The 8,212-nt window shown below is 46.7% G+C and overlaps 1 protein-coding gene across 13 annotated transcripts in view; it reads left to right on the top strand.

The window, feature by feature from the left end:
* The window catches only part of ARHGAP22 (Rho GTPase activating protein 22), a 217,522-nt gene that overhangs the window by 94,648 nt on the left and 114,662 nt on the right, over window positions 1–8,212 (top strand). Inside the window, exon 1 of one of the 13 annotated variants that reach the window (XM_037729976.1) lies at window positions 6,284–6,288. The exons of the other annotated variants lie outside the window; for them this stretch is intronic. The gene's annotated coding sequence lies outside the window, so the exon portion shown is untranslated. Of the gene's footprint in view, window positions 1–6,283; window positions 6,289–8,212 lie in introns of those variants that run through there. 13 annotated transcript variants of the gene reach the window in all.

Below are 8,212 nucleotides of genomic sequence, written 5' to 3'. Positions count from 1 at the left end.
GCTGTACAATTTCCAGGTGTGGTCTCTGTTAACTTAAAACTCACATAATTTATAAATTTAGGAAGGAGACTTTATTTTTCATAAAGGGTTGCAACTTACCTACTGGCCATCTGCAGGCTGGGAAACATAGCCTCTGGTAGACTCCAAAAGGCAGGCACTTTGAGGGAAGGCAAGAATTTACGCTGAATAGATTAGCTAAGTAGGCTTACAGGAAGAGCTATGAATATTCACAAAGAGGGTCCTGATGCATGCCTACTGAATATCATATGGGTCCATGTGACCCATATTCACTATGGACTAGGGGCTTAACATTGAAATGCATTACAGGTAGGCCCTATACAGCAGTAGGTGAAGCAGGGACATGAAGGCACTCCGTGTGCAGCCTCTTGTTAACCGCTCAGAGCCAGTGATTGGTCATCTTTTAACAGGAGAGTTACTGACATCTGTCTCTTGTCCAATCAAAGCTGTAGTTGCAACTTGTGGACCAGGGATTGGGGATCAGTTAGTCAAGGTCTAATGTTGAGCTACAGTTGTTTTAGCACTTGTTTCTTGGGGCCAGTGCCTGTTTAACTGCTAGCGAAAAAGAAAACCCTGTGGCAGTTAGAACATCATTTATTCTTTAAGTGTAGGGGTGTGTGACTTAACAGTTGGCTGAATGGCCTTGGGTCTTATTTATACTTTAGTATCTTATTGCCATAAAGTTAGTCGATCGCTACTGTAACATTAATGCTGGTCAGATGTTGTGTCTAAACTGAAGAAGGGAGGGGATATAACAAGGCATGCCTGGCCTCCTATCATGGCCAGGAACTCAGTTTTTAATGTTTCTCTAGGTTTCCTTTGGCCAAGAGTGTATTTGTTCAGTCAGGTGGGGGCATTAGGATTTAATTTTTAGTTCTCATCCCTAAGAAGCCAAACAAGTTTCTGCTTTGCTCTGCAAAGCTGCCACCCTGCTATCAGAATGCTTGAACATACCACAGAATGATGAGGAAGCATGGAGGTGAGAAAGACCACATGGCCTAGATGAATGGGTGAGGCTTTCCTTCCTGGACCTCTAGCCCAGCTCAGCTGCCTGCCTAATACAGCTGTGTCAGTGACTCTGGACCATGCTATATGGAACAGAAGAACCATCCACTGATCCCTGCCATGGAATCATGACAAATAATGAATCACTGTTTTGTAGGCAATAAGTTTTGGAGCTTTCTTACACAGCAGTAGATGATTGAAACAATTTAGGAATGAGTATTATCACCACTGTCCCAATAAGGAAACTGAGGCACAAAGAGGTTAGGTGACTTTCTTAAGATGCAGAGAAATTAGAAGGGAGGAGAAGCCCTGCCAAGTTTTTCCATGGTCAGACCAGGTCACTCTGGAGAGTGAGGGTCCCCTCAAGCCACTATATTTTCAGGAACAAGGCAGCAAGGATGAGAGGGGTCTGAATTCCTGTCCATAGGAGGAATAACTGAATAAGTCATCTGGAGAAAAGAAATCTTGCCAAAGGTAGTAGATAAAGCACTGAATCCTCTTATGAACAAGACCAGAAGACAAATGAACGGACTCCCCAATTTGCCCTCTGCCTTCCATTCCATACTTCATTCCATGATGGAGTAGTCTACTGGGCAGTAGTGAGATTCAGTCCCTGGTGCTGGACAAATAGAAGTCAAACTATCCCTTGGCTAAGTGGCTTGGAGAAGAGCTGGCCGCTGGGTAAGAATTTGGTGAGAGACAATCTCCAAGAGCCCTCTCAACTCTGAAAGACAAAAGTTCAGCCGAGACCTTGTAAGGCAAAGAGGAATGGAGACACAAGAACTACATTCGGCCAAACCATAGTAGTTTTCAGAAATTCCACCATAGATGAGTATAAAATGAGGCCAAAGAAGCAGGTACGCTCTGGGGGTCTGGCCAGAGCAGGGCAGCTTCCCAGAAGTCCCTCTGTGGGCGCCCCTGGCGGTCCTCGGTGGTCATTTTGTGCAGAGCGTTTGGAAGCCTGGCTCCCCAGTTGGGTCGGCTGAAGGTTTCTGGGGAGACACAGTTGGTGGCAAGAAAGCTGATGGATGCAGACCTTGATGTCATGGGGCCCTTGAAGATGGCGTCACCCATGGATCTCATTTTTCTTGGTGAATTTGCCCCTGATCTTCTGAGAACCGCTGAAGAGTATGACTTCACTGCCTCCTTCCTACTACCCACCTGCAAGACTCTGTCCACAAAAGAACAAGCAACTTATCACCTGCCAAGCTGCTCCCATAGCTCTTGCCACAGCCAATCTCAGTCGATCCATCTACACTCAGGAAAAACAAACCTGAGCATAAAAGAAAGGCACTGATGCATCCCACAGCCCCTCTCTGCCCCAGGATGAGCCAGCGATGATTGAAAAGTGTCTTCTGCAGCACGTTAGAGAGCACCTTGAGTTAATTAGGAACTGAGCTTCACACTCCTATTAGTGCAGCAGAAGAAAAATTAAACAATAAATATTTTCTTGTTTAAAATGTCCTGAGGGACAACTTGAAATGCTTCTTTTGTGAAGAATTACTCACTGGAGTCATTAAAAAGGAGAGAGGTATCATTTATTTAGGTTCAACTATGAGACTTCATGGCTTTTTTAAAGGGATGCTATATTTTTGAAGCTATTTTAGAACCATAACTTCCCACTATTAAACATATCAAAATGAAAATTCTATTCAAGCAAGTTATTTTAAATCAAATATAAATGTATTTACTCAATTGAAATTGGCAGTAGCAGCCGTGTTTTTAAATAAATTTCAAACAATATTTAGTTAAAACCATTTTTTCTGCACATCAAAGAATAATGCAAGATTTAAGTAATCATACAAAAACACATTTTCAGGTTTATATGATACCATCCTGCAGGGTTCTGAGAGCGGGTCCCTGAAATGACTGCATCAGCAACATCTGGGCACTAATGTATGGATAGCAAAATTCTGCCTCTGTTCTAGGAAAAGGAAATCAAGTTAGAAGAGGCCTGATGACACCTCAAGAGTAAATAAATCACAAGTGACAGTGTCTTGGTTGCCCCCTAATTGTCTGGCACCCAGAGGTACACTGCCTACAAGACGGATCTTCACCTTCTAAAAGTGACTACTTTTGTGTTTCCTCCAGTGTTGCCGGTAGTAATGAGCTTCTCTTGGGGTCTGCTAATTTAAGTCAGCACAGATATTAGTTTACAGCACTTAAATGTCTCCCACTCATAACAGAGCAATCCTTTGGCTTTCATCTCAACCCAGTTAGTTTACAGTAATAGGTAGAAGACTGATTGTTAAATTACATGTTTTATCAATTACAAGGCAGAAAAATGAATTAAAGCAGCATGGGAAACATATTTTATTCATTGTTTCAGAAGAGTATAACTTACTTTTCATTGTGTTTGGAGCATTCTAGCTCCTTAATGCATTGGTGAAATACCGAGTTACAGTTGATCAGCATAATGGAGGTGGTTTGGAAGGACTGCCTAGGATGATGGGTACATTTCCCAAATGGACTGCGGCCTTTGCAAAAGATGGGGATGAGGTGTGCCTTCCTCAGCAAAATGCCAAACCCTTGGCAGCAGTCAGCCCAGCAGATCAGCCTGCACAGCCAGGGCAGGTCAATGCAAAAGTGTCTGGACCATGCTACTCAGGCTAACCTGTGCCCAACTAAGCAGCATGGCAGCCTCTCTCACAGAGACACCATATACCCCAGAGCATGGCACTAGTTTCAGGGCCTTCCAGAAATAAGACAGAATCAAACCATTTCCGGCCAAAGGAGGGCCCCACCCACTCCAAGGAGGGGCCCTGGACCTAGCATCAGCATGTCCCAAAGGTGTATTTTGAGCAGAAAAAAATCTTCCAAGAGAGTATGCTCTTAGGCTTAGGACAGGACTCCAGACAGCATCAGTGCTCCCAGTCTGAGCAGCTGGGTCTGTTCATCATGGACAGAGAAGGCTGGAAACGCTGTACAACCCTGGAAAACATGGCGAGCACCATGGCATGGGAGAGCAGGCCTGTGTTCAGTGTGCCAACCCAGGCAGTGGAGAGGCCTGTGTCCCCATGGGCTTCTCCTGGTGGAGGTGTGGGCCAGGCAGCACCTACCAAGACCTCCCAGTTCTGGAAGAACAGGAGAGGCTGTTTCACACCCAGCCGGCAGGCTCTGAAGACTGAGCATCACAGTGGTACAGCATTCAACACCCACATTCACCTTAGTCCCAGATAAGAGAGAATACTAGAAAGAAGTGGGTGACCACTTCCTTCTGGAGAGGCTCAGAGCATATGCCCTCTGTGTAAGGGTTATCGCTGAGTTTAAAACAAGGAAACTGAGGCCAGCACAAAAAGATTAAATGCCAATTTATTCAGCTCCCAGGCGAGGTTCTGTGGTCCCAGGGAAAGGGGCCAGGGAAGTCACGCCTGACTCTTCTGGGCCTAGAGTTTTATAGGGAGTGAAAGCATTTGATTGGTTGCAGGGAAACAGGGCATGGTCGGGGCAGGCTGCTATTGGTAGGTAGGCAGGATTTTCCAATGGTGGGCTAGGTGCCGAGTGCAGAGCTTAGTGCTGAGTGCAGAGGGGTTTTCCAAGGCGGGCTAGGTGCCGAGTGCAGAGCTTAGTGCCGAGTGCAGAGGGGTTTTCCAAGGCAGGCTAGGTGCCACGTGCAGAAGTGGGCGTGTCCGAGCTCCCAACGAGGCAACCGGCCTTACACTCTGGGGGCTGGTTCTCTGTGAACACACCTGCCTCAACTGTGGTGTCTGATGCAGCCACCAAACACCATGGGCAGCCAGAGAGACTTGGCTTATCTGAGTTTCCCCCTACCTCTTCATATGAAACACTGGATATTTCAGGGGACATAGAGGCCTACCATATGGTCCAGTGAGCCAAGGAGGAAGCAGGGTCATTTGCACACTCCCAGGATCTCATGCTGCCCAAGGGATGTCATTCAGCCAGTAATGGGTATGGGGCCACAACCCCTCTTGGACAGTGATCTAGATCAGTCTTTTCTGGGCTCCTTCCAATGCTTCAGTCCAAAAGGTCAGGCAGGAAGCGGGTACTACACAACAACCACAGCTTGATCCAGAACCTAGACATACCATGCTCAGTTCTTCTAACTATCGGAGTAAGATAGCTCCCATTGCCCCAAGGCCCCTAGCGTCAAAGTAGATAAGCCTGACCTCTCCTTTCTTTTTCCCAACATCCAATCCAAGGAGTAAGGAAATCATCATTATTAGCTAAATGGATATAGCAGCATGGAAATACAGCTTTTAATTAGTGCTATGATTTTATAACTTCTTTGTGCATGTGGCCAGGTGATCAGCTCAGGACAAAATTCTCTAACACTTATCTTCTCAGAATAACATCTAATTAGTACAATGAACAATGTTCAATGTCCTCAAGATCCCAGCAGCTACAGACAATAAAAGTTTACCTCTTGCTGCAGTAATGTCCACAGTGGGCCAGATGTTGGCCTCATCTGTCTCTGTGGTCCCCAAGGTTGACTCAGCAGGAGAGGTAGGAGAGAAGATTGGATCACTGGCAGTTTTTAAAGCACCAGGCCTGGAAGTGGATGCTGTCACTCCTGCCTAATCCCACTGGCCAGAACCCTGTCACATGGCCCCAACCTAAGCACAAAGCAACCCATGGAGATTTGGTGACACTAATGGTCTGTCTCAAATGTGTTGTGAAACCATGTGCACCTTGGCCTCTCCTCCCTTCTCCCAGGGCAAGCTAAACACTAGAGGATTCAGGAGGTCCCTGGGGTAAGCCTTCCATTCACTGGTCATTCCCACATTAATCCTGCCGCGTCCCTGCGGCACTACTCAGCCCCCAGCCCCAGGCTGCCACCACGACCGGGACACTAGTACCAGTGACTCTTCTGAATGTGACATGGCATCTCATTCTCATGAGCATGGTCGCAGGCATTAGAACGCTCACATGAATGACAGGACTGAAAGGAAGGGAGGCTGAGCCCAAGGCCACTGGGTGAGGACTACCAGTACAGCCTCAACAGCAGGATCTTCTGCAGGGCTCAGGAATCCAGTGAGATGAGGCTGCCCAAAGGGGTAAACCCCAGGAGTGACTCAGGGCAAGTCAGGGGCACGCTATTTGGCACGGAGTCTAGTGCGAGGTCCTGGTTTACCATGGAACTAACCACAGAGCAACCAGGACTTAGCAAAGAGGACCTACTCACCCTGGAAGGGGCACTCCCTGGGGTTTGGAAGAGACTGTTATCTCTGAGCCCTGAAGGTTCTTGAGGGCTCCACCAGGGCTTCCAGCTTAGCCTGAAAGTCTGTCCCAAGTCTCAGGCCCCAGGTCCTGGGCTCACTCATGGCTCCCAGCTGGACTTCCACAGGCTCAAGGCCTGGGCTGTGCAGCCCTGGGAGTAAGGGCTTTAGGGGCAGTGGCCAGTTGGAAAGGATCAGGAAGGTGCAGGGAGCAGGTGCTCTGACTTTAAAGCCCCTGCTCTCTGCAGAACATGGTGCTGACCTCAACACACTGTCCCTGTGGCACACCACGTGTGCTGAAGATTTTCTAAGAGGACCACATGTAGCCTCATGACACAGAAGTAGGACACTCCCAGGGCTGACCTGCTGACTGCAGGCATGTGGATCATAGCAAGTGCATTTGGAGTTCACAGGTGACAGCGTCACTGTGGAATCTGTTGGAAGAAGCTTCAGGAGAAAGTCATCAGCAAGGAAAGAGGCTAGACAAATGATTTGTCTCAACTCCTTAAGGAGCGAACATTCCTTAACCAAAAACCCATTTGTCTCCAATTTTTACACTGCCTTTTAAAATCTGCATTCTGGACAGTCATGGGGCATGGCTACAGGCTCCTGTGATAAGGCACCAGGGAGGATGCTTCCCTCCTTGGCACTGAACTTCATTCTGATCTGTATTATTTACGTAAAACTCAGAGGTTCAGTTCCTGGCTGGGTGTCAGATGGATAAAGCTTTTTAAGATTGATCTGAGGCCCCAATCAGAATTACCAGAGATAAGGAACCCTGGGTGACTGCTTTCTAAAACATGGCTACAGTTTTCCAAGATGCTGCTGTGGAGGATCTTATCAAAAGGCTTGTTAAAAAGTATTTTAGAAGTTGTTTCTTCAGGCAGTCTCCTTCTACACAAGGTGAAAAATGAAGACTTCCCAGAGAGCCAGTCTTTGATCAGGTTGAAAAGAGCTGAATTCAGACAGCAAAGACCTCAAACTATCACAAACTTCAAAGGCAGGCCAATGGGAGGACTGTAGACATCCTGAGCCCTGCAGGAGGTCCCCAGGGACTGTGATCATACACCAGGAAGCAGGCACTACCTTCCCCATGCTGGGACTCCTAAAGTCTGTGGCACACTCATTTCATGGCACAAGCAATGATATTATTAGAGGAGGGGAGATTATTCCTACGAACAGACCAAACAAGTGATACAGTGACCAAAATGGGTTTTGAAGCCGTATTATAATAAGAATTCATATTTGTATAGGCCTATAGGCCCTTGGTGCTTGTACAGCACTATCTCAGATGATCCAGTGATGAATCCAAGACAATTATCTTCATTTTTACAGATAAAGAAACAAGGCCTCAGCCTGTGAAAGGTGAAACACACCTGCCTGTGTTCTACATAAGCGACAATGTCACAGTAATTACAAACCCCTATAATAATTCTCGGTGTTTCTATCTATTCCCACTCCTATAAAATGTTCATGCACAGACTCTACTTCTTGACCCTATAATAATGCATAATTACAGCAACAGCACGTACTCTCACCGGGCACTAAGCCTGGGGAAATCCTCAAAACACCTCCACATTGCAGAGGAGGAAAAGGAGATTCGCCCGGGTTGCACGAGTGTTGATGGTGGAGTACCTGTCTGACCCTGACCTCCAGTCATGAGCTCACGCTAAACCTCTGCAGCATGGCCCTTTCTTAAGATGCTGTCGCCCTGGATACCTGCTACAGCCCAGCTTCATTCCACATTCTCTGCTCACTTCATCCCATTCAATTCTCATAGGTCTGTGAGGGAGATGCCACTACCCCATTTAACAGAGAGAAAAACTGAGTCTGAACTTGTCCTGACATTTATTATGACTATGCAGTGGTGTCAGGATTAAAACCAGATCTGTCTGAGGCTAAAATCTGTGAAGTTTCCATGATGGTCTCACACCATCTCAGATTTATAATGTAATTAGTGCTTATCTTTTTACAATTTGAGTGAGTTCTGGTTACGAGGCATCTGACTAGAG

The sequence above is a fragment of the Cebus imitator genome, unplaced genomic scaffold, assembly GCF_001604975.1.
Source record: "Cebus imitator isolate Cc_AM_T3 unplaced genomic scaffold, Cebus_imitator-1.0 Scaffold326, whole genome shotgun sequence".
Classification (NCBI taxonomy): Eukaryota; Metazoa; Chordata; class Mammalia; order Primates; family Cebidae; genus Cebus; species Cebus imitator.
This window is presented reverse-complemented; position numbering and strand designations above follow the sequence as displayed.